Source organism: Anastrepha ludens, chromosome 3 (genome assembly GCF_028408465.1).
Source record: "Anastrepha ludens isolate Willacy chromosome 3, idAnaLude1.1, whole genome shotgun sequence".
NCBI classification, from domain to species: domain Eukaryota; kingdom Metazoa; phylum Arthropoda; class Insecta; order Diptera; family Tephritidae; genus Anastrepha; species Anastrepha ludens.
In genome coordinates, this window is record NC_071499.1 from 123,479,546 (window position 1) to 123,507,287 (window position 27,742).

Here is a 27,742-nt window from a genome sequence, read left to right on the forward strand (position 1 = left end):
TGAAGTTACCAGTGCTCATAGGAGTTTGTAAATTTTCAAGGTCAAATGCCCATTGTGTTGAACATTATTCACTCTTTTATGTATACTAGATTGTCCGCATGTGTTCTGTTGTTGTTGTGCATCTTATAAATCCTTAGCTGCAATACAAGATTCAAAGATGAGTTTTGTCTTATTGAAGGTTAAGGTAATTTATTTAGTTGAGATGAGTTAATTTTTCATGAGAGTGGCGTACGTTAGAATCTTCAAAAGAAATATCCAATAAAAATGGGCAGCATTAATAGGCGCTGGACTTTCAAGTAGCTCCAGAAGACATTAGAGATTTTCTCAGCAGAGAAAAATGATTTCTAGGGGAGAAGGGCAACTTGATTCTGAAAAGAACGAGTTTTTTAAGAAGTCAATTGTTGACTATTTATAAATAAATCCATTTTTTCTGTTACTTTTGTGTCTCAAAATAACTGAAGCCCTGGATCAATGCTCCCATTCAAGTTTCCTATTAAAAAATCATTCTTCAAAAGACTTTCCATTTTACAAAGGCACAAATAATTCCAATGAAATATTTATCACAGCAGAGTTGCAACAAATATTAATGACCATCTACATAGGTGTATGTATGTATTTTATTATATTTGCTTTTCTTATTTGAATTTCGTTATTTGAATAAGATAAAAAAGCGGTGGTGTATTCACTGATAAAAAAATAAGATAAGAGAAAGTGCTGATAAAATGAAGCGTGATAAGCGAGTGGTGTAGATAAAGAATAGTGTTGATAAGAAAATTTAGTGCTGGAAAAATGCTATGAAATAAACTAAAACCTTCTTTCCATAATAATAAAATTATATTTTTTTTATTTACTGCTTATGTTAATATAATAACAGAATTAAAAGACAAATGTACTCTTTTTCTAGTAATTTTTGTTGTTTAGCTTTAACGCTTCTGTATGCGTTTGTAGATAACTTTCATCTGCTCGTTCAAATAGTTTCTGCTGATTAGAATTCTAACCGATAAGCGAACTGTGGACGATGGGAATTTAATTAAAAATTAATGAAATAAAAAGAAAAAATATATGGAATAATGGTGGTATTAGAGTAAGCAATTACTGTGAAGTGTAAATACCTATGTGTTAAGCTTATAAAAAAGCACGCCTTAAATTATGTGAAAAAATCGACGGAAGCAAAGTTGTACACTTATAATTATGGATACAGATATAAGTATACATACGCACATAAGCACAGGGTGGCCAAGTAAAGGCTAGTATTAACTTCACAACTGGGAATTTGTGCAATTTGGCTTGCCGTGATATGTTGCTAGCAACATTGATTATCAAATGAGAAGAAAAGTCTAATTTATAAGAATCGTCCTAGAAACAATTGTGAACTTTTGGTAAGAAAAGTGTTTTTAAACAAATTAATGCACGTATATATCGACACCAAAAAATTTAAAGAAGGTTTACTTTCTTACACTCCTTGTGGAAACGTTACGCTTAAAAATGCCATATCTTCGGAGTATTCGAACTCAGGCACTTCACTGGTAAACGAACTGTCAATTTTATTGCTGTCAATGACCCGATTTACACGAGGAGACATCTGGAAGGGAGACACTGGAAATTCTCTTTTGAAGTTTCATTCGCGTTCACACGGGCAAAAATGTTTTCGCGACATTTTGACATTTAACACTTTAGCATCGTCTGGTTCGGATGTATTCTAGCACGCGCTTACATGTAAAGCAGAGAGCGTTCGACAACAGTTTCTTAAATATATGAATGAAAAATGCAAACTGGTTAAATAATAAATAATTTGTTGTTTTTTTATTGAAATATATTTATAAATTCTTAAACTTGAATAAAAAAAATTAAATTAAAAATACTTCATATGTAAATAATTAACTTAAAATTAACTTGAGTAACTAGAAATGCGAGGAAAATTAGAATTCAACATAAACATGCCCCATAATATATTTTAAATTATACCTACTTTACTAGCAAAAATAATCGTGCATTTCCCAAGCAGTGTTCGGATGTTTGTCATCTTTGTTATCTTCCGTTTGCTTGAAAACCAACACATAACTCAGAACCTTCTCCCACAAAAGAAAAAAACGAATGAAGCAACTGTCAAAAATTGGAAAGATTGGAAATACGAATAAGATGAGCAAAGCGTGTCGCCGAGTACGGGAGACAAAATCCCTTCCCTCTTCCCCGACCGTCATTCGCCACCGAACAAAATGTTTCCCTTCCAGATGTCTCCTCGTGTAAATCGGGTCAATGTTATGCTCCGTTTTCACAGCATGAACTGAGTACTTCACTGCCGGAAATACATACGAAATTTCACGCATACTTCACGGCAATGCAACGCGAACTTAGTACGATGCTTAAGACCTAGTAATGTTGTTGTTGGTGGTCTTCTGTTGGTAGTGAATTTCCTATGGGTACACCTTAAGAACCAACTTTAAAAATTCTCCACAATGCTATTCTGGAACGACCCGGATTTATATCCGGCCAAGGACTGTCACTTCAGCAGCATTTCTCGTATATGCACGAGGAATGTTTATGCTGCTACAGCAACAACAACAACAACGATGAGTTGAGGCAAATGAATCCTTAGCAGTACACAGTGTAGGAAAAGAAAAAACAATCAAATTATTAAATAAAAAAGAATTCTTCTTGAATGGCGCGATAACCGCTTACGCGATTTTGGCCAAGTTTAACAAAGCACGGCAGTCGTTTCCTTCTGCTAACACCAACTGGTACCGCATCAAATATTTTCAGAGCCGCATTGCTTGTATCCATTCGGATGACATGACCCAGCCACTGGATCTTTATTCGCTTTCACCATTGGTTGGTTATTCTTGTTTGGCAGACTCTTTAGAATGAAAACACATGGAGATAAAAGCTGCTGCTAAATGCAGTTAGAGAAAGAATCTTTTAGAGGTGTTAGGAGGAACATTCTGCCAAAGTTACGCGTATTCAGTAAACCTTATTTTTTTTATTCCACTTGGAAAATAGGGCTTCAGCAAAACGTATGCAAAACGCTTATTCTTTTAATCGCTTTCTCTTTACGACATCCCACGTTTGATTAGCTGTTTCTAGTTCACGAAGGTTAGAACACCTCCAAGTATTTCGTAGACGACCGGGTCATCTGTATCCTTTGGGTTACATTCCAATGCTGTTCTGCTAATGTTTTCCCTGTCCTTTTAGAGTGTGCCCGATCCATCGCCATTTACGACCTTTTATCACCTTTTGAATTTGATCTTGCTGGGTGATCTGCCCCAAGACCGTATTTCGGATAGTGTTCGGCCAAAAAACTTTACATATTATCCGAAAGCATTTATTTGTGAAGCTTTGTAGTTTCTGCGTAATGTTTCTCGACCTTATTTACTGCTGTCAGAGTTCCTACTGTTTCGAAAAGCTCGCGCTTGGTCTATATTTGTGTATTGTGACTGCCAATGGTTTTCTTATGCCCGAAAGACATTGCTGGATCTGTGCTTCTTACGTTAGCTAGCTAAATATACTAATTATCTTATTAACTCTATTGCAAGTACTATCCACCTTAATACAGGGTGGGCCAAATAAGACCTACTAATGTTAAGCACAAATAACTTTTTTATTTTTCTCTTGTTGGAAATTTATTATGGAACCCTACAGTACAACACAATGCGTTAAAATTATCGAGTTTTTCTATTCTTGTAAACGATCAATTGTTTTAAAGGCAGCGTAATTATCGGCGCATTTCCATTTAAATGGTTATGTCAACAAACAAAACTGTAGATTGTGGGACTCTGAAAATCTAAGAGCAACCACCAACATCAGTTGCACCCATCTAAATGTACTGTATGGTGCGGAGTTATGGCCACTAGAGTTATCGATCCATATTTCTTCGAAAATGAGGATGAAACGCTGGCATCGATTTCAGGAGCTTCTTACAGAACATTGATCCGCCAATGGCGGAGCAGTATCCTAATTTGTGGTTTCAACAAGATGGAGCAACTGCGCATACTGCTAGGCAAACTATGGACCTGCTGCGTAGTAGTAGTAGGTCTTATTTGGTCCACCCTGTAGTATCTCGAATAAATTTGTAAATACATATAATATATAAATACTTAAAAATATAAAAATATGGTCTGAAAAAATTAATTAATAATTAAAAGTCTCATGCAACACTATTAGAAGAACGCATATAGCCAACACAAGCCCAACGCGCTACTACTGTACCTATTTTAATATTTTCCATTGATTTCGTTGAAATCCACAAAGCTGACTATTCAAAAAGCGCACAATTTCACAAACTCATCTAAAATTTCGCAGCTGGCTTTACAATAGCCCATTTCGTCAACCCAATTGTGCTGCACATTTTCGCGAGCTTTGGCGCATATCGCATAAATGGCAACTTGGATTTTTCAATTTTTTAATTATTTCTGTATAATCTAATCTATGATTCTATACGACGTAATGAGATCACTGTTTCGACTGAATATTCTTTTTTTGATTTTTTTTTTAATATCTCCCAACTTTGTTCCAAACGAAAAGCGAGTCATTTCGTAAATATTTAATCAGAAACCAAGGCGAATCTATAACTTTACTTTTCTTTGACAATCGAACGTACAAAATATTGTTGTTAGTTTAGTGTGCCACCCTGACAACCGCTTCAACCTAACCTAACCTAGTGTGCCACCCCACCTTTACTGAATGCGCCTTGTCAGAAACTAAATTTGTGTTTCATCAGGCATGCTTTTTTTACCTGTCAAAGTCAAAACATCAATAGTTCAAATTGGAAGCGTTAGATGGACCACCCTGTTGTAGTTGATCTAGCGTTCAAATTTAATGGAATCTCAAATTTTAATTTCTAATCGATTTTCGTGCGACCTCAAGTGTTCTGATTCGTCCCCCACTTTGCTGGAGGAAAACTAAAATATATAGTTGTGAAATTCACACATACATACATACGTTCATGAGTAGTATATATCAAAATAATATAGATACACATGTTTGTACATATTTAACTATTTACCCAGCTGTAATTCTATGTCAGCATACATTTTATTAATTCATCTTCTATTTAACAAACGTACATTTGTATGTAGATATGTACTTGCATACATACATATATTCAACCCTCAACCGACACCCACTGCTGGGTTGGGCGCTAGCTACTACGCAATCGGGCTGTCGCGTCAGTTTTGTGTATCTACAACGGAAAATTCTTATAGTTTTTTTTGGTTTTGTTTTTGTACAATTTCATGCCAATTCTGACTTTTTACTTTCTTTATGTATACTATAAGTACGAGTACATACATACATACAAGATGTATACGTACACTTATGTGCCGCTGGCGTGTGTCTGTCTATACAAGTTGTATAGTGCAAGAATTCAGTTGTGTATAACAGTGTTTCTTATTGTTGTTCCTTTTGGTTGGTAGTCGTCGTGGGCCAATTGACTTGCCGCTACAGCTTTGAATTGGGTTGTTTTGTATTTTTGGGTATGAGTTATAAGGGGGTGGTAGGAGCAGCAGCAGCGGCGGTGTTGATGGTGGTGGTGGTGGTGGTGTTGGTGTACTTTTCCTTTGTCACTACACAATTATAATGAGGTTACCCCAAGCGAACAACGGGTCAACGCAATGTGTATCTACACTAGTGAGCACGAAATTGGCACTGCGGCTGCGTTATCAGCGGTGCATGCACACAAGAAGAAACGGTTGCCAAGCGAGTGAATAATTGGAAAAACGTGCATTTGCCAAACGTCCCAGGGCAGTTAGGTATACAGAAAAAATAAATGTATGCATGCATATGTAGTATATCAATTATATACCATTTACCGTATGTGTATGTATGTTTATACATATGTGTGTATTAGCGTATATATACATATATAAGCCTGCATACGATTGCATGCATGTAAGACCCTCAAACCACTCAGTGTCCAGCATTTGAATGCTTACGGTGCATTCCCTTTTGTTAGTCTTGTTTTGACGAAAGTGTCATGCGCAGCAACGTGTTACAAAACATGCAACATACAGCGGCGTGCACATTAAGCTGCACAAACGACAACAGCAACAACAAAAACACCAACAAAAACTTAATCACATAATTCACTAACCCAAACAACATTATTACATACATACATACATACACATAAATACTCGACATTGCCTGCTGTGTGCCAGCTTCCTCATCAGTTTCGTCATTTCCTTTCCCATCATATGCTACAACGTCATCATCATTATTATTATTAGAGAGTGGTTCGCAACGTCAACATCGCCTCATACGTACATACTTATAATATATATGTACGTACATATATATATTTGTATGTATGTAAATATTTTACCCCCACATTTTTACGTTTTCTTTGCTTTTTACAATACATCTATACTAAATTCGTTTCGTTTCGTTGGCAAATCGCCAACGACTCGTGCAAAATTTTGTCGTCGTCGACGTCGTTGTCGTCGTCGTCCTCCTTATATGTATCCATGCCTACTATAAGCACAAATGCACATATGTATGTATGTAGCTAAATTTGTATATCCGTTTGTGTCCCTTGCACCCGCACGCCAATTCGCCTCTTCTGCTTTCCACTGAAAAGTTCAGTTAAACATTCATTTTTGTTTTCATTTGCTGCTTCTTTAATGCGTTTTTCTTGCACTACATTTACCACTTGCTATGCTTTAGTTTTTTTTTTTTTTTTTGTGTACGTCTCTTTTTGCACGTTGTACCTATTACACATATATACATACACATAGCTATATGTAAAATATATACTAAGAACATTGTCGCTGTCGTCGTTTTCGTTCTCGTTGTTTGTGTCGTCGTCGTCATTAAACTTGTTTTCATTCGAGAACGGCAACGATAAACGCGACGAGAATGGCTGCAACAAGCTTTGCAATAACAAACGTATACAAAAGCATCGAAATAGGCGGCAACAACAATGAGACAACGACAAAAATGACAACAGAAAACGAGCACAATTGCGGCGACGATGCTGGCGTTGTCGACGACACACATACGTAACATGCCTACTTGCCCTATTATGATGTATACTATAAGTCTGAGCGTATAACTTACTATATGTGCATATGTATAGGTAGCGTAAATGCCTATGTTTCGCTGTCACATTTCTAAGGTCTCAGCCCTCTGAAATCGCCAAGTAACCGGGCGTACTATGGCAGACACGACACGCCACGCCATGTGTGAATCGTTTAGATCGACATCTATGCATCTGCAGTAGTTAAAAGGGCGAGTAGAAATCTTGAAATAAGCGAGAATACACACAAATATGTTAGTATGTGTTTTATGTGACGTGTAGAGTATAAGAACCTGCTGTTTGTGGAGCTGGCGGTTCATGATGGTGGTGGTAGTGGTGGACTGAAGGCGCACAAACCGGCTGACTAACTAGTTGCTGATTACCTTGCCTTGCTGATTACAACTAGCTGGCTGGCACGCTGTCTAACTGGTCGCCTTGGCTGACTAAGTGCCAGTTAACTCATTCGCAGGTTTTATACTTACTCATACATACATACATACATACATATATATATACAAATATTACCTAAGTAAGCTACCATACTTGTGCTTTGTACGGCTGACCTGTCTAACTGCTTTTCTTCGATTGCTCAATCACTCAGAATAGAACATCTGCGGACAAGTTTTTCAGCAAAACGAAGATGTTCGTTGCCGCCAAAGACGAGTTTGAAATTACTCAATAACTTTTGTAAGCATCAGTCACAGCAGCGCCATCAGCAGTGAATGCAACAGTCTTACCAGTTTCAGCAAAATTTTTTTACTAGTAAGTGGCCCAAAAATGTGTCTTAGAGCAAGAAAAATATAAAAGCATAGTACGCAAATTGATCTAGGTCATTGGCAGACCAGAGTCTTATCAGAAGATGGTAATGGTGACCCCATACTTATACTGACGGTTCAAAGATGGGCAATGGCACTGGATCAGGAGTTTACTCGGCATAATTACTTTTAAATTGCTCATTTAGACTCCCAGACAGGTGCAGCGTCCAATTCCAAGCTGAGATCTACGCTATAGACCAAGTAGCAAAAACGATAAGAGTAGCTATCAAGGCACTGCCCTTAACGTTCATCAATTCAAGATGTGTTAAAGAATGTAGGAGGTCGATCTCGTTCGTCCAACAACACAACACCACACTGTGTTGGATTACCGGCCACTCTGGAGTGGAGGGAAGTGAAAGAGCGGATGAGTGTCCAAGGATAGGCTGTGAGCTGGACCTTTAGCTTGTGGTAGAGGGCATTACCATTCCTTTAAACGAGTTGTACTCTGCGACTGACCTGAGCGTAATCGCGGAAATTAATAGAAGCTGGTCTCTGACTACTAGCTACAGGGTCTCCAAAGCGCTCTGGCCAAAATTGAATCTTAAAAGGATAAAATGTCTGCTTGGATTCAACAGATCAATTACCAGTGTCCTCACAGGAGTTATAACGGGTCTCTGCACTATTGGCACCCTAGCCAGTAGAATGACACAACGACTGCTGCACGTGCTGTGGAGATGAATGTGCTGCACTTTAAAGAAGCCGTGCAAAATATCTTGGCAATTATTTCTTTGAGGCCCTGAGAAATTTGCAAAGTGTCGCACTGGAGGGACTAGTTGCCTTCTTAAAAAAATCTAGGTGGTTTAAGCAGCTTGGTTAGGGGAAGGAAAACAAATGCAGGTATCACTATGGGCCTTAGGTCCACCGAGTGTCTTGTGTAAAACAAGAAACCTGACTAACCTAACCTCACCTAGAACTACTCTTCTTTATAAATCATTCCCAAACACATTTGAAGCAGTTCGTACAGTGAATTTCGTGTAAAAAAACCCACCCCTCCATTCCCTTGGTAGCATTCAAAATATTCATTCTGTAATATAATATATTGTGTGCTCAGTCTTCTTGTCGCCCTTCAAGCATCACAATCATTATCATGCTGCTCAAAACTCATTAAATAAATATCTTGGGAGGGTTCAATTATAGATTTCACAATTTCAACGTATACAGTCTCACACAATCGCGACCACTTAGTTATCAGCAAGTTTCAGCGTCACATACGAGTACACTTCTGTGAATTTTTGTTTCTCATTTTACTAAAATAATCGTCTATTATCATAATTTTTCTAAGTATACAATTAACATCGTTTGATTGTCAGAACCACAATAAAATTCCATTGAACTGTGTCTTGTTCAATAACAATCGATATTTATTATAAATAACTTAATAAATAATTCGTTCTACGAATTATTAATAAAATTTAATCGCTTTAAACGTGCAGCTACTTCAACGAACGCCTGTTATTTAATCGTAAAGTGTGCTGCAATATGATCGGCGTATGCGGGTAAACACACTCGAATCTCAGCGAAAGCGTTCAGGTCCAAGGGTGGTAGATTTACAAGGTTTGCTCTTTAACTATGGTGAAAAAGAAAGTTGTGAGGGGAACACTTCAGCTGCCACGTCACTTGGGAAATTTGGCAGCAATTCTGCACGATCATTTCACATTTATTTATACACTCGTCCAATCAGTCGGTGTTCAGAAAGCAACCAATCATCATAAGCGAGAACTGTGTTAATTTTGTTAGTATATCACTAATACAATCTTATCATCAGCCGACATTTGCACAATAGTTTCACCCATCTTCACACACTCGCCCGCTCAGTCGTTGTTCAAACGACAACGAAGTGCCATTAGATTTTTTTCGTATATCACCAACACAAACTCAGTTCTTTTGTAAACACATCCCAAGTGACGTCAGCTCATCAGCTGATTCTGTCAAATTCGCGCAGAGCCGAATAACGATCTATTAAAGAGCGCACTTCTAAAAATCTTTTCACCATGCTCAACACCTAATATTTCCTTTCAGAAGATACTGAGTCCTTAGTAGGTATAATTTCATATTACAATGGGCTTTTGAACGGACGCTGTAGGCAAATATGATCGGCTTAGGCGGGTAAGCACAACACTCGTATATCAGCGAAAGTCTTCATGTCTAATATTTCCTTTCAGAAGATCAGTTCAGGCTCGGTAGGATTAAATTTAATATTGATATGAAGTGGTCTTCTCGCAGGGAATCTATATGGAGAAATGTGAAATTGGGTTTTCATTCAAGAATTGCCTTGAAATGAGCTCTTGTACCGATTCGTAATTGCTTTAAAACAGAAACGGTTATGTTTGGCGAAGAAAAAAGTAATTTCTTCTACCAAGATGACGCAGTGGTACACAAGATCGTATCCGCGATAGTCAAATAGAATTCATGTCGATGGTCAAGCGAATGGTTTCGCTACTTAAGAAGAAGATGAACAAGATTTTTTTTTATGCCACGCTGGCCTAATACTATGGCTTTACACCAACTAATTTATATGTTTAATAGTCATGGAAATATTTCTAAGATTAATTATTCAATAGTATTAAATTTTCGTTTACCCGACCTTCGAGACTCACAGCTCAGAGGCCTTGATACTAACAATAAATTTACATTTACGGCATAGAACGATGCTTTTTTGTTGTATATACAGTACTCTACATAGAAACAAGCCATAGAAACACATTTGCATATGTAAATTTTTTCAATGCGTATTTTTCGGCTGCGTTCGAGTCATTTTTGACAGTATAGGAATGTTTTCCATCATTTGGGCTTGGATATTCATACAAACGCCACAGTTCAATAGTAAAATAAACACTTTAAATCGCAATCAGTTAATCTGCCTACATGTAAATTCTTAGATAAGTTGTGAATATAATTTTTTGTTTGTTTGTTTTATTTCAACGCTTTGCCCACAATTGTCAACGTCAACACACAAATGTCAATCGTGCTGACAAACATGACAGCACGCTGTTTTTAACACACTTTTATTAGCTCGGGTTGTATGTGTGTATGTATGTATGTAACGGAATCTTTGAGCTTAATTTTCACTGACTTCTAAAAATCTGATCGACTTGGAATTTTGCACACCTATCAAGGACCGATGACAATGCAATAATTTGATAAAAGTTCTCCATTATCCTTATTAGGATTGCCAGGATTAATATTTCCTTTTTTTACCTGTGGGCAAAAAGTAAGGTGAATTTGGTTGTAAAATGAAAAATCTTTATTTATTCTTGTAAATCAATTTCATCCCCTTCAAAATAATCCCCTATCGATGAAATACACTTATGCCACTTATCCGGTATAGCCATCAGCACCTTCTTCGATTCAGCTTTTATCTCCTCAATCGGAGCCAAATCAGGCGAATACGGTGGTTGCGGAACGATATGCGTGGAATTTTTGGCGAAATAGTCACGAAGAACGAGTGCAGTGTGAGACGGTGCATTATCGTGATGCAAAAACCAAGACACACTTTTATTATTGAGCTTAATTTTCACTGGCTTCTAAAAATCTGATCGACTTGGAACACACAACATAGATGACTAGATGGGAAACTCTTTTTCTCGTGAGAGCGCTGAAAATGTGCATTTTTTATATTGTAACATTTGCCAATATTGCCACACCGGTAGAAACATGAATTGGGTATTTTTTTAAACAAAAATTAAAAAAAAAAATTTTAGTTTCCACACCACCATTGAGGTTAGTATTTACTACATATACTAAAAATGAAAAATAGTTAAAAAAAAAAACTAAAAAACACGCTTTTATTGCTAATCGAACTAAAAAGTAGAAAATAAATTTTAATGACAAAGGGACCTATAATGAAGTTATAGCAAATCGAACGATCAGTCATAGTCAACTACCTCAGAACAGAATTATAACAAAAATTAAGATACAAATAGAGTAATTCAAATTAGAGTTAAAAGCGTGGGATGCATTTTGCTTCACTTTCATAACACTCTGTACATAGGTAGTTGCCATTAGAATGATTGTAATATTTACTATATCAAGCATCTAATTTGAATTATTCTATTTGTATCTTAATTTTTGTTATAATTCTGTTCTGAGGTAGTTGACTGTGACTGATCGATCGATTTGCTATTACTTCATTAAAGGTCTCTTTGTCATTAAAATTTGTTTCTACTTTTTAGTTCGATTAGCAATAAAAGCGTGTTTTTTAGTTTTTTTAAACTATTTTTTTTAGCTAACGCTTCAATGCGATTAATGCAGCTACAAAATACAGTGACGAATTAAAAAATTTAAAGTGCGCTCTTATCTGTTGGCGATTATGCTATCTGACATTTATATACCCGTATGAAGGATGCAAACGCGTCAGTTACAGAGCACAGAGCAGGCGCGCAGCCAGGTTTCTTTTTGGCGGGACAGAGGGGTTTTCCAAAAGATTCTATTAAAAAAATTTAAATATATAAAGTTAAGTAAATATTTATAGAGAAAAAAGAGCTATGTATTTTATTTTTAGTTTTGGTCTCTAAAATTTCGAAATCTTTAAACAAAGCTTGATAGTTTAAATTAATTTAAACAAAATTCTATAAAACAAAAATACAATAGAAAAAAATCAAATCAGCTGCTCTACTAATACTGAACAACAGCTGGTACCTGCCTTAGAAAAATTATTGTATTTTTGTCGTGTTAAATATAATGAAAGTGGCAACCAAGAAAAAAAATGATTGCGCCTTCCGACTTCGCCGTGTCGTAAGAGTCCGTCAATAAACAAACCAAAGGCAGGGGAATTACTTTTTTGTGAAGAAGAAGAGTAGGAGAGCGCAATGGAAACAACCAAAAAAATAACGCAGTGGATTTGGAGGCTTTATATGCATGTGTTTTAGCAACTTAACACGCGGCACTTCATTTGCATTAGTTTGTTTAGTATCACAATATTATCAAGCCATTCACTGAATTTTCACAAACATGTTATTTCTGTTACTTTTGTTTGTTTTGTATTGCGAAGGGAGCTGACGTCAAAGTAAAGTAACTGTTAATGGCGCCACCTTCATTATTCAATTCGCCTTGAGTGGTAGCCTTTATTGGCATCCAAATTGTAGGGAGTTTGAACCCCAAAAGGCGCCCTCTTGCATGCGCGCATGGCTTAGAGTATATGTACATACATTCATACATACATACATACATACTTGAATATGTAGTATACTGATAGTAGTTGTCAACAGCTGTATGTATTTTGACTTGGCGTAAACGTTAAGGGGACTCGCCTTATCAGCAGCGAATGAAAGCAATCCAATAGGAACAACTTCAAAGGGAGGCTAAAGTAGAGCGAGTGAAAGAAAGAGAGAGAGAGGGGAAAGGAAAAATAATAGAATAGCGAAAACAGTTAGAATGGCTATGTATGTATTATAGCGAATGAATCTATTATTTACTTTTGCATGATATTGATTGATACGTTTTTCAGCCGTGTGTGGAAGTGGGTACACAAGAGACTGTGTACATCGCCACGAGGCATAAGTTAGGCTAGTTTAAAATAACGGTGGAGTGTTTCATATATGCGGTATCAGGTCCTTTTCGATATTTCGAAACCCACTCAGGATAAAATCACTTCGTCGAATGCCAATGCTTTTATTTCGCAAAGGGATACCAGCTCTCAGTTTCAGAAGAATGACTTGCTAAGCATTTAACAGTGATAAATAAGATGCTGCATATTTTTTTCTCCGCTCTCTTTGCTGTCCGAAGTATCATCGAGATCCACAGTAGTAATTGATGTACTTTGATGTCTTTTTGCGAAAGAATTAGGCTAATAAAATGTACATCTTGTACTTAGGTCTTTGATTTGGGCACTATAGAGCTTAATAGATAGCAGCACTTCCATTTGATCTATTCTACAGTGGACAGCTAGCCAAAAGATGTTTGCCGTAGCAGAGTAGCCTTACTCAAAGATATTGAGCATTATTTTTATAGCTCATGGTTGTACTATTTGTACTATCTGGGAATATAAGAGCCTCCACTTTGTATCGTCTGGGAAAGAGAACCAGCTCAGTTTTAGTAGCCTATGGTGAAAAGATTTTTAGAGGTGTGTCTGAACAACGACTGATTGATTGGACTAGTGTGTGAATACATGTGAAATGAGCGGACAGAATCAAGGCAAATCTATTACAGGTGGTATCGGTAAATCAGCTGATTCTTTTTATTCTTACGCCGTGTCCATGTAGCTGTCGGCCCAGAATGAAACAAGGTGCATTCATTCTTTGCCAATACTTTGCTTTGACAATCAAACGCACAAAACATTGTTGTTGGTGTATAGCCATCATCTTTAATGAATGGGCATGGGCGGAATTCTGCCTTTGAGTACCCGGTGACGTGACAGCCGAAGTTACTCGCACAATTTCGTTTTTCACCATAGCTAAAGGGCAAACCTGGCCATATATCACCTTTGCCATAAAATATGAGAAATTTTGCTCATTGCACTGTAAACTCTTATCACCACGCCTACATGCGTCATAATATGATAGCTGGTTAACTCTTACCGTTAGAACTCCATCGAGTTACCCCTATCGACCAGTCACACATAACTTTATCCATTGTGCCGTAGTATGTTCTTACTCTCCCTCTGAAGGCAAGGCAATGAAAGAAATCCACTGAAAGAGCTAATCAGCGCTCTGGTTATCATTATTCGTTACGCTTCCATAAATAATTCATGTTTCATGCTCAAGCTAGGCGATCAACGATCAACAATCGAATTGTGAAACGCATTGCTGATCGGGCGCATTGTTTGTGCCGCGCTGATAAGAGAGAACGATCGAATTAAACGTAAACAGCTGCGATAAGCGCGAGCTGACAAATCACGACATTCGAAAACCTACTAAATCTGGCTTATTTTTAATGTCATAAAAGTTGTACATTCGTTAATAGTGGAGACATTGCGCCTGGCAAATGCTATTACTGCTTTCGGCTGCTTCTTCCGCCGCTATTGAATGTTTTTAATGGCAAGGGTAATGTGTAGCTTGGAGCCATATATACATACATATGGATGTACTTACATATATATTTAATTATTTAATTGAAACAAAAAAAAGTAATTGCCTTTCTTATCTTATCGATGATGGGGCTTTGCCTAGACAAAGGCGCTGCTAAAGCACTCGAATTTCGCCTGATAACCCAAGAACGCAACCAGTGAAAGGCATACTTCTCGCCACTATGCAATGGGGGAACTTACTCGAAATGTGTAATACACTATTTGTTTATTTTTGGATTTTCTTATGACACAACTTGGTGATAAGCTGAGGACGGGCAACAGTGCATACACGAGTAATATAAATACATGGGTATTTTTTTATATGAGTATGTGAGGCACGTCTATCTTATCACTAACGCTTTATAGCGTTCGGCTAACTTTTTCCATTAATTTAAACAAATATTATGTGTTTGCACGAAATAATTATCTTTTTTTAAGAAAATATTTTTCTTATCAGTACTTTCTATTTTTTTTTTTTATCAGCATTCCATTGTTCAGTACGCAAAAAGATTTTATTTTTTTCTCACCTTTTTAAAAATTATGTGCTCTTTTTGTAATAATTTTGTATCAGTTGTTAGTTACTTCATTTAGATAACTGTTTTTATCTTTTATCTTATCAGCGCAATTTTTGCAGGAATTTCTTATCAAAGAAGCGCTTATCTACCTATATTTTGCGAAAATTATCACCAATATTCACAGAGTATTATTTCACATAAGAAAAAAATGTCATCAAATTTAGGAAAAGAAAATTCACGAAATTTTTTAAGACTTGCACATTTTTGGCTTTAAAGATTTTGCTTTGTAAAGTTAAGTTTCCACTCGCAGTATTCATTCGCAGCCTTGAAGTTTTTCGGTAAACTTAGGGCATTTTTGGCTTTAAAGATGGTGCTCTGTAAAATTACCAAACCACTCGTTGCTTTGAAGTAATTTAAGAAAAATTAGAAATTTTTTCGTTTTAAAAATTTTGATATATAAATTTAGAATCCACTCGTAACTATTGAAATTTTGTGCTTTAAAAATTTTAATATTTAAAATTAAGAATCCATTTCAAGGCGAATCTATTAAAGATGGTATCGGTAAATCAGCTGATTTGTTTTTTTTTTCTTTCGCCGTGTCCATGTTGCTGTCAGCCCAGTATGACATAAGGCGAATTAATTCTCTGTTTTCTATTTTGCTTTGACAATCAAACGTACAAAACATTGTTGTCGGTTTAGTGCCACCACCTTTAATAAATACGCCTTGATCCATTCGTAGCTTATGAAAATTTCCGTTTAAAAAATTTATTTATCTAAAGTAAAAAAATCCATTGGGTTTTTAGCATATGTTTTTCTTTAGAAAACAAAAATAAGCAAAGTGTTTTATTGTATTTGCTAATAAGTTATTTCCGTGACCATTGGAATAAGTTACACAGATCGGTCATCCGTATGATTTAATCTTCGGTCAATGTTATTTACGTTTTTTTGTTTACCAGCAGTTTTATTTAATATGATATGAGGGTCGTATGAAAACCATCAAATGATATCTACTCAAGTGAGGCAGTTTTTATACTTCACTATTGGAATTATTTTTTATTTATTTTAATGTGACGCGTTGTCACCTGAGGCTGTACCGTATTTGAATCGATTTTTCAATTCGTTCGGCTTTTCATTGGAAACTGCTTTGTGATTTCATCAGCCTATTATTCCAAATGTAAACTCACCTTTAATGTGCAGGTATCGTATACTGTTAATCGATTTTTGTGAAAAAAGCGAGTGGAACAAGTGGAAATAGAGTATTTGAAAAATAAATGTTTTGCTTTAAAATCTTAATGCACGTGGACCAAATCTGTGCTTTCTCATGCGATTACACTGGAAAAGAGGTAAAAAGCGAGCTTAACAATATTCTAGGAGGCTGAATTAGTTTCTTTGAAGATACTATTGCAGAATTGAGGAAAAAAGAAACAAATTAAACACATTTTCTCAAGAGTGTTAGAGTTGTCTGCTCAGTTATTATTGCAAAATTGAGTAATAACATAGAAATATCAGTTAGTCAGTGACCCAAGCCACATCATACCTTATCATGCCGTGTTTGCGTACACAAAAAATTATCTAATCTCTTAGCATACACGTACATAACTAGATGCACATCTTATCAAACTTATCACAGGAAATTTACATTATCATAAATTGTAAATGCAAAGCAAAACAGAACTGAAACGTACTTGTTGATTTTTACAACAAATAATCGCAGGTATACACATATGTACATACATATGTAATTACCGTATAGAACATGTGCAAGGTCAATTATCACCCAGCTGAAATAACTGAGTCTATTATTATTTTCTAGTTGAATTAGTTGATGTTTACCAACTTTTTCTAAAGAATTTAAATAATGCCTATTTTTATAAGGGAACAACTTGACAGAAACCACCTCATTGGGGGGTGAGCGCTATTAGAAAAAAACGTTTTCGATTATTTTGGAGTTTCATGCACGTGGATTGGAACCTATGCACTCCCGAATGGTAGTCACGCATCAATCCATTCAGCTACGGCGGCCGAGAGAGATATTCTTCTTCTTCTTAATTGGCGCTATAACCGCTTACGCGATTTTGGCCGAGTTTAACAAAGCGCGCCAGTCGTTTCTTTCTCGTGCTAACCGGCGCCAGTTGGACACACCAAGTGAAGCCAAGTCCTTCTCCACCTGATCTTTCCAACACAGAGGAGGCCGCCCTCTTCCTCTGCTACCACCAGCTGGTACCGCATCGAATACTTTCAAAGCCGGAGCGTTTGTATCCATTCGGACGACATGACCCAGCCAACGTAGCCGCTGGATCTTTATTCGCTGCGCTATGTCTGTGTCGTCGTAAAGCTCATACAGCTCATCGTTCCATCGTCTGCGATATTCGCTGTTGCCAACGTGCAAAGGTCCAAAAATCTTACGCAGAATCTTTCTCTCGAACACTCCAAGCGTCGCTTCATCGGATGTTGTCATCGTCCAAGCTTCTGCGCCATACGTTAGGACGGGCATGATGAGAGTCTTGTAGAGTGTTAGTTTTGTTCGTCGAGAGGACTTTAGAGAGATATTAGAATGATGTAAATGGTTAAATTGTGCACAGAGTTGGTTTCTAGCCCATTCCTACTGGCTGAAGGTAACCTCCCGAGTTTTAACACATTTAGATTTGATTTTTAATAATTTAAAACAAATTATGAATTAAGTACCTCAGTCTGATGCTTAAGCTAAGATTTTAACCTCCTTTCCAACAATGATAAAAACAAGTGCTTGCAAAGACACGATCCTTCCTTAATAATAAATGATTGACGAAACTGGAAATACCTAGCTCAGACAAATCTTTCTCAAATTAGTACTTCAAACCTAAAGGAAAATTCCCCATTTGATTCCATTCGCCGCTGGCCATGCATTACATAGCAAGCATAATATTTCGCCCCATTTAATTTATTTGTGTTGTTATTCCCACTATTGTTAGAAATAAAAATATTAATAATATATTATATCTATTTCAAAAAACATTTCAAGTGGAAATATAATTCTGCTTAGCAACTTTATTTATAGATAACTAATAAATTGTAAAAACCTTTCCATTAACTTATGTTAAAAAAAAAGAATACAATATATGCTTTTTTTATCTTGTAAAACGCTTTAGACTAAATCTATTTAACTTTACCCATCGGCAAGCCCCAACATATGCGGCATTGTACATATTAATGGCCGTGACCTGATTAGATTTTGCGCCACTTTTTCACACTACCTACGCGTATTTCGTTCATAAACTGTGACGAAAATCACTATTTTAAATAATTCACTAAAAATTTTGTTTTTCTTTTTGCATGTTTTATGTGCAGCTAGACATTTCCTTGCTGATAAGCATACGCACAAGGTCGATAATAAAACTGCTAACAGCTGGAAATAGTGAAGGGAAATATAAATTAGTCGCTAATTGTGAGAAGAAAGCAAATAAAATTAAAACGTATGCATAGTTTTTAATTATTTATAAAAAATATGGCTCCAATGTGCACTAATACCCCTTGAGGTAATAGATATTAAATGGAAATAGGTAATTTTTAACTGCAACCCTGCGCAAGATGGTGAATTAGAAATACTATAACTTTAAATATTTCAGGACCTCTATCGCTATATCTTATAAAATAAAGACCCAAAATATATATGTGACTAATACCTATGCGCAGAAAGCTCCGATTTGCAAATTGGTGTTTTTGACGTGACAACGTCTTGTAATTCGATGTAGCCGGCTGCACGCACCAAAAAATGCGGCGTAATCTTGCTCATGCGGCGTTACATTGCTTGAACTGCAAGCGAGAGCGCGGAACGAACGACAAAGAGGCACAATCGGCCCCCGCGTTCGGCAACGTTCGACATCTGACTCTCTCCTACTTGAGTGAGCATATATGTATGTATATGCGCATATGTATATAAATTCACATATTTCTATTTGCATATGCCTTCTTCCTGTGTGCATGGTGATGAACCATTTCTCTGTTGAGAATAGGACGATGATAGGAAAAGTAGGAAATACTATTTTAAGACAAACTCTCGGTGAAGGTATTTTTCAATATGAGTTGCATAAACTTACACATGACTCAACTGATTGGAATAATTTTTTTCTTGCTATACTGAGAGTTTACTGAAAACTGTGATCAGGCGAATTTAGCAGAGAATAGTATACAATCATTTGTAGGCAGTGTTCTGGCGAAGATGCCAATATATCTATACAACCTGGGCTACGATAAGATAAATTTCACAACGACCAACTTCCCAGTTGAGTTCGAGCTCGTATATATCGAAAATAGTGTGGTTTAAGTTGTGATTTCCTCATGAAGAAGGTAGGAAATTCGGTGAAAAGTCAAAATATTCTTGCATTAACTTTCAGTGAACGTTCGTGGTCATTGACATGGATAGAAATGCTCGATGGGGTCCCAAAGTAAGACTCATTAGTAGCTTGATATATGTTAAACCTTGGCGGAGAGAGCAATTCGCTTTAGGTAAAGAATATTGGGTCCCAAATTTCTTGGATTTCAGGTTTCTATATATTACGGACATATAACCCAAAATGCAGACTAATGTTCTCCCTTTATGTGAATAGACCTTAAATGATATGTAAATGGGCCTTAAGTAAAGTGTAACTGAACCTTAAGTAATATGTAAGTACACCTTAAGGATTTGTTTAGTTATCTCGATAGTGGTGAAAGATACGTTATTTAAATATATAATTGACGCTTACACACTTTTTGGGTGTTTGGCCGAGCTCCTCGTCCTATTTATGGCGTGCGTCTTGTTGTTGTTCCACAAATGGAGGGACCTACAGTTTTAAGTCGACTCCGAACGAAAGATTATTTTTTATGAGGAGCTTTTCACGGCACAAATACACTCGGAGGTTTGCCATTGCCTGCCGAGGGGTGATCGCTATTAGAAAAAAACTTTCTGTCAATTGGTGCTTCTTGCCCGGAGAATTTGTGCACTTCCAAATCCATTCGGCTACTGCGGCGGCGACTTGAAGATGCTTTATGATTGACATAAAAGCTTCATTCTACAGAAAGTTACAATAGTGGAAGTTTGGTGACTACTAAACTTGACGTTTCGTTTCATTTGTGGGTGTGGAAGGTCGCCTGTAACTTGTTATGGAAATATCTACTATAGTCTTAAAGCGCAGTTAGAATTATTTTAACTGAACTGAACTCAGTTGGTTTTGCTTTTTGTATCTGAATGATCTACAGCCCGCGGAAAAAACGATAGCACCTCAACATTTTGACCAGTTTTGGCTATTCTCCTTTTTTTAATTTTCTTTAAAATCGGACAATTTTCATAAGATTTTCAAGACAATTTCACGGTTTTTAATTAGACTAGAAAATTTTTTTGGTATGCATTTTTATAGTTTATTAAATTTTAGGGTAAAAAAGTGCAAGTTTGAAATTCCTAAAAATTCCTGTTAATTTTTTTTGTTAAGCTGACCACTTCCGTAAAAAAAAATAAGTTAACAAAGTCTCCCATAATAATCCACTAATTTGAATTTCAAGTACAGTATCAAGAAAAAACCACACAATTCGTGCCTTTTAAAATCCCATTTAGGGGGGAAAATCGTTATCAAATTCAGGGTTGTAATTTCACAACACAACACGCCTCATAGGTGTGCTTATACTAAGCTGCGATATTTTTGCGTGCTAAATCGTTTTCAAAGTCTAACTTGCGTTTGCTCCTGCCATTGTTGCAATTTAAATCTGCGATATATATTTTTGCAACGATCTAAATTTTTTTGTTGGCCGCTCTCATGCATTAATAATGAAATTTCATTGATTTTGTGTATGCCAGTCGCGTCGTAGTCGTCGACGTCGTCGTCGTGTTTGTCTTTGGCATGCTGCGTCGTGAGCGTGTCAGTTGGTATGGCTTGCGTGCAAGTAATTGTGTGACTCGAATTTCTGCTATGCGCTCACGCGCAGTATTTTTAATTTATTTCTTACTTTTTTTTTTGTATCAGCAAACTAGTCCCTATCACGCTAAGCTCTAACAAATGGGCCTACGCACACATCCATATGTATGTAAATAATTCCATATTTAGCTTAGAAAAATGATATTTTGTATAAAAACGTGCATAAGCTGATAGCTTCTGTTTGTATGTATGTGGGTATTTTATGTTTGTAAATTTGTACGTGAGTTCGTTGGTCAATTAAAAACAGAAAAGCATGCATACATACACACTTGCAATTAGTATTGTGAGTAAACAAATAACTTCTATAAATATCACGAACGAGAGTCGTTGCTGGACTTTAAATTGAACAGCAACACGCCAACATTCACTCACTCGCTCACATAACGCACCACATGGATTCGCTCACTCACGACTTACCCACACACTGCACGATATCACAGTCAGTCGTAGCAATTGCCAATTGCTAATCTAAACATTTACATTTTGGTTAAAAAAAAATTACAATATTAATTTTTACTTTTTTCACAACTTATTCGAAATTCATTAATATGCAATGTGCGCCTGAAATGCCTATCAAAAACTTGGAAAATTCTCTGCACATCCATGTGTTATAAATGTATTTGTATATATACTATATGAGTGTATACCCGGCAGTAAAAATTGATAAAACGGCATTAAAGTACTGGTTCCATACTAAACATTTTAGTGTTGTGTAGAAATTGGTGAGGAATGGTTGCGTATTGCGACATCTGGCACGCAGAAAAGTTTAGGCAAACAAGGGAAAGACGCGCAAGCATACAAATTACATTGAAATTTCCTTTTTTTTTCAAGATAACTGCAACTGAAAGTATTCAACGAAAATCACTTTCACGTAGTAAAATTTCACCAAATTAGTTAAAAAAGCGCCCTGCCTTCTATATCCGAAAAAAAAGTAGTTTGTTTTTTATTAGCTTAGACCAGCCTTGCCTTATCATCCGGCAAGTAGATTTTGCAGATCCACTGCCGTTTTGTGCTTGTTCCAAAGTGGCTCTTTATTGCCGGATTCGCCGGGAAGATAGCATATCTTTCCGAATACTTGGACCTTCGAAGCGCCAGTGACTTCCTAGCATAGCTAATGTCATCTGCTACGTAAATTCCTTTATCTAAGCTATTGCTTAGATGTTGTTGTTCTTGTAGCAGCATAAACATTCCCCATACATATACGGGGAATGCTGCTGAAGTGACAGTCCTTGACCGGATATAAATCCAGGTCGTTCTGATTACGTAGAACCGAGTTCGTGGGAACGCTATTGCTTAGATAATTAGTAGCAGCTTCTCCTGAGTAACTAGCACAGTGTCCAATTAACGCGTGAGACGCTGTTCTCCTTGACACGCAGATGTTGTCTTCTGTCACAATTCAAAACACTTGGATTGGTCAGCGTCCGATGTTTTTAACGTGAGTACCTCCCACCGACGGTGCGACACCTCGGTGCTCAAAAGCACAATGGATCAAATCAATGAGTGGATCAGCGCCCCAAAAACACAAAAGCATTTAACGGTACCAATTGGCCGTGCGGATGGACACACTAACCACCTTGGTGGGGTTCGAGGCCTATCTAAACCTCTGCCGTACTACAGGTCTGGCACCCGGTTGCAATACAACTCCACATCGAGCCAAAAAGGCTCTACCCGTATTTGGGTGTTAAACCACAACCACCACGATACTTTCCGAAGGGTCTACCTCAAGAACAGGTCCAAAGCTCCAAATCCCACAACAGCACACACAAACTAAAAACTAGTGAACTGAACGCCTAAAAATTCCTTCGCCGTCTAAAAACTTCACGCGCATACTGACCTAACAATTCGACATTCCGACGGCTGAAGGCCAAACCACTCACATCATACCGTCCATCGGCCCAACTAATTCCCACACGAACAAGATCCCTAATGTCTGAGAACATCGGGAATTCGAAGAGGATATGCACCCAAACCTCTCTTAGCGACCCACAAGCACATTCCTCACTTACAGATATTCCTCACTTGGACTGGAATACTAATGTTAGTCATGGAGCACTTGAAGATCTCATGAGATTTTCTTGTAGGAATATGTGCGCCAAGGCTAGACACAAGCAGAGATAGTGAATAACCCTACTTTACAGTCTTTGAATACGTAGCTACGGCGCTAAATAAAATTTGACAGTTCCAATTTAGCCACATTTTCATCAAGGAGCCAATTTTGTATAATCGTGATTATTGTTCTGAAAATTATCCCTTCCTGATATTCCTAAGAGTTATTTTACTTTTGACTTATCTCAAATTCTTTGCTTAGTACTTCAGAGGATACCCCAACACTCGGGCCACAATTAACTGCTTCTTCTTCAGTTCCTCGTAGAAGAATTTCAACTGAAAATATTTTTGACCTCGATTCGACAATAGCTCTTCCGAATTATTATCGCTTTCTATCCAACACCTTGGTAAGTGTTGTAAAACTGCCTTCCTTAACGTAACTTGAGACATTTTCTGTGTACCAAACGCGAACTGGTGTCATCTCGAAATACACTAATGCTACCCTAGTCCCAAAAAGATCCAATTCACCGCAAGGTATGACCATAAAAAAAAAATTATTTAGTCATCACGTACGAGCGCTGAAATTCCCACTTTGTACGCAAGTCACACAGCTATCCACACCACCCCCATATCATTTCTCATACATTTCATTAAGCTTCGGCAGCTTCGGCAATTTGGCCACATAACGGCCGGCATAACGTGATTGTCAATGTACGCTACACATTCGTGACTCTCGGTTTTATTACACTTACGTGATGAGGTAGCGCTGTTTTGGATATCTTTGCAAATGTGAAGGTGGTGAAGTAAAGTTTTTATAGCTCCAGTTGATTGGACGATTAGTGTTTTGTTATTATATTTTTTTGTATATGCAGAAACCTTGTCTTGTGATGGCACTAAAGTTTTCAAATTTTTTCTATTGTCAATGAAGTGCTATGCAATTTCATCAAATTAGCAAAACAAGATTGCCTAGAATTGACTGCCGTTGCCCTGAACTGATTATTAAATTAAGAACAGTTGTCAATGCGCATTCATTAAAGGTGGTAGCATTAGATCAACAACAATGCTCTGTACGTTTGATTGTCACAGCAAAGTATTGGGAAACTAGAAAACAAATAATGAATTCGCCTTGTTTAATTCTGAGCTGACAGCCACATGGATACGGCGAAAGTAAACAAAACAAATCAGCCGATTTAGCAACACTACCTTTAATAGATTCGCCTTGTTAAATTAAGAACGGTTCTTGACTTTTTCAGATCTCTTAATTTTGAAATATAGCTCAATTTGAGTTTTTCTTTTTACGCTGCAAAGTTTTGGCGCTTAATAAGACTCAAAATTAGTGGTAATTACACAACTTCCTCGATTTTTTTGGCGATTTACAATACAACAATAGATACCCGCATTTTATAAGAAATAAGTTATTTTTAATTAGCAGAAGAAAAAATACTCCAAATAAAGTTATTCGGATGAACTTGACAGCACATAAGCTCTATGACAAACTGATCAAGGTTGTATTAGTTTAGCCTTAAGTGCCTGCTCGTGATTAGCATCAAGCACGTGATTTGTCCCATTGGGATACTACAAAGATCAAGTCGACGCTATTCCCGTGTTTCAACTTAACTGCATTACTCAACTCCTCGAAAAAAATAAACCCATGCATTTCGGGCAGCTCCTTTAGAGTTGTTGTTGTTGAATCAGCATAAATATTCGCCATACATATACGGGGAATGCTGCTGAAGTGACAGTTGTTGGTCGACTGTAAATCCGGGTCGTTCTGATATCTAATAATCGACTGTCGTGGGAACGGCCCTCCTTTGTAGTATCTGGTTCTTCTTCAGTAATCTCGCTCTATTTCTTTTTTCTTTAATTCTTTACTGTTGAGCCCCAGGAGCTCTTGAAGTGTGCTATATTCAATTCTAACCACCCCATATACCATCTCTTTTCCTGGTATGACCTCGAGTAATTGATTTTCAAAAATAATTTTTTTAATTGAAATTAGTTCGAGCTCTCTTCGCTTGTTCGCATCTATGCTTACTATGCTTCCCTCATATGCAGATTGAAGGGTGTCCACCACTCATCTAGAGTTCACTCTCTTTCACTCCTCTTAACGACCCCACTCGATCCGCTATTCACTCTTACTTGCACCGAAAATTGAACTTGAATAATTTCCACTACCCTTTCTTGAGCCTCTAGGCAACGCATATATTTGAATCCAATTACAATTTTAAATCCCAAAGTGCGCCTTCTGCGTCACTTGAACGCATGCAGAGGAGGCGTTAAACCCTCAAGGTTTTTTTAAGGAAAAATTATGAATTCCACAAGCAACTTTTGTGATGTACATTTACAAAATTACAAATTTACGAGCATATGCTATGCTATTGCTATTCTGACAATCCTTCCATCTTGTATGCTACACGCGTTGGTCGCCGTTGGTTGAGTCTTGTATTCGGGTATGCTGGTCATGAATGCACATCCATCAGCAATAAGCTCGAGAAATTTTTCTTTTTTATTTAACTTCACATTATATTAAGTACTTCCACAGCATTTCAATTCAGTTCCGGTGCTCAGTTGCGGTTGATATATTGTTGTAAAAAGCCATACATACATATAACTACTATATAACGCATATGTGTAAATATGTATTTTTATGCCTGTAGTGGTAGATAATGTTGCAAATGGTAATGCAACATGGCTTCGGCCGCAATGTAGCGCGCGGCTCAAATACGTTGTCAGCATATAAAACTGTCTACCGGCTTATTTGTATGCATGTCTGCGCATTTGGCGGTCAGTTGGTCCCAATGGGTATGTTTTGATGGGTATTGGTCATTGCCTAATACCAATATACAACTACCGTCGCGTGAATTTTTGCATGACTACCATTCCGTTGGTCTCGAGCTCAAAGCCCACTGTAAACAAGAAGCATTAAGTTATAGAAAAAGGCTTTTCTCACTGCGTTTGGCCCGAGGCGCAATAGCGCAAACGCATAAGCAGACAGAAAACAGAGCACGTCACTTTTGCTTGTAATGGTAGTGACCAGATATCCACGTCTGAGAGTTTCAAAACTCTTGGCTCCATTGTAAGCGATGATTGCTTACTAGACCGCGAAGGGACGAACCACATACAAGCCGGCTGGCAAAGTTGGCGCGCAGTGCCAGGAGTCTTTTGTGACAAAAAGATGCCAATAAAGTTAAAAGGCACAATTTATAAAGCTGTGGTTAGACCTGCAATTACGTATGCTTCAGAATGCATGCCAAAGAATGCAAAGAATCCATGTGGCGGAGATGAAAATGCTGCGTTGAACATCGCGCGCCACAAAACTGGATAAGATAAGCAATAAACACATCAGAAGTAGCCATCATGTGACTCCAGTAACAGAGAAATCGCTTGCGCTGGTATGAGCGCGTTATGAGAAGACCAGAGGAACAGCATTCCCATGGCAGCCGGTTCTACGTTACCGGAATGACTCTGGTTTTTCCCGACCAAGGGCTGCCGCGCCAGTAAACTAGCTCTGCCTAGTGAACAATTTATCACCGGAGGAACAGCATGCAACAAAGAAATTGGTAACACAGCCGATACCATCAATGGGACGTGGTCGTCGACTCTTTAAATCCTGGGTAAACACTGTTAAAAACGATATGCAGCGAAGCGAAGTCAACGAAGGGACAGCACAGGACCGAGTAATCTGGAGATTGCGTACGAAGAGGGTCGACCCCAGCCGTCAATAATATCAATCAATAAAGAAGTCCCAAAAGTGTATTCCAAAGAGTTACCACAGGCATCTATTTGTAGTTTAGGCTCAGAAACAAAGTGGATTTTTATTCTGTTAATCTTCCAAACAACCACTGCTCTATGCTTCGTCGATATCTTCAATATAAAGTATAGTTAATCGTCTGAACTGTGCTCCAACATAGCCACACTATTTTAGTACGTGCTGCTTTAGGACTAAAATTAGCTACTATTGTACGCGTTCTTCTCTTAATCATTGAATTTATGAGAAATTTTATTACAGTGCTGTACTTTGTATGTTTACTACATATTAAAGTGGGCGGTTTTTGTTCCACGCTCACTCAAAGAACTTTTCTTCATTTTATGTCCTTCATTTAAGCTTCCCAATCAAATGTATTCCTGCGTTCTAATCCTCCCATCAATTGCTATGCCACCTTTCTCCTTCCCCCCTTTAGAACTTTTTCCCGTCACTTTTTGTGTTTAATTTGATGTTTTCCGAGTTTCTTCGATTTTCCCACTGGGGCTACTTGGCGCAATTGGTTTGTACGTGTCGAAGCATTTTTATATGTGGCGCATGTACGACTCGTATAATACCACTTGACAATCATCGTTGTCTCTATTGCTTCTTGCTCCCTATTTTTCATTTGTTGTCATCCGTTGCTTCTTTACCTCATTGTCTGCTTCTCCACAGGTTTTTTGTTTTT

At 37.3% G+C, this 27,742-nt stretch overlaps 1 protein-coding gene and 1 long non-coding RNA gene across 7 annotated transcripts in view; one reads left to right on the top strand and one right to left on the bottom strand.

Annotated features, from left to right (window-relative positions):
- The window catches only part of LOC128858994 (probable E3 ubiquitin-protein ligase IRF2BPL), a 41,704-nt gene that overhangs the window by 3,247 nt on the left and 10,715 nt on the right, over positions 1-27,742 (top strand). The window lies entirely within an intron of this gene.
- LOC128858995 (uncharacterized) lies at positions 923-8,001 on the bottom strand. The gene is made up of 3 exons (XR_008454083.1): positions 7,303-8,001; positions 7,051-7,233; positions 923-1,009 (listed from the first exon to the last, which is right to left on the bottom strand). It is a non-coding gene; the product is annotated as an uncharacterized LOC128858995 (long non-coding RNA).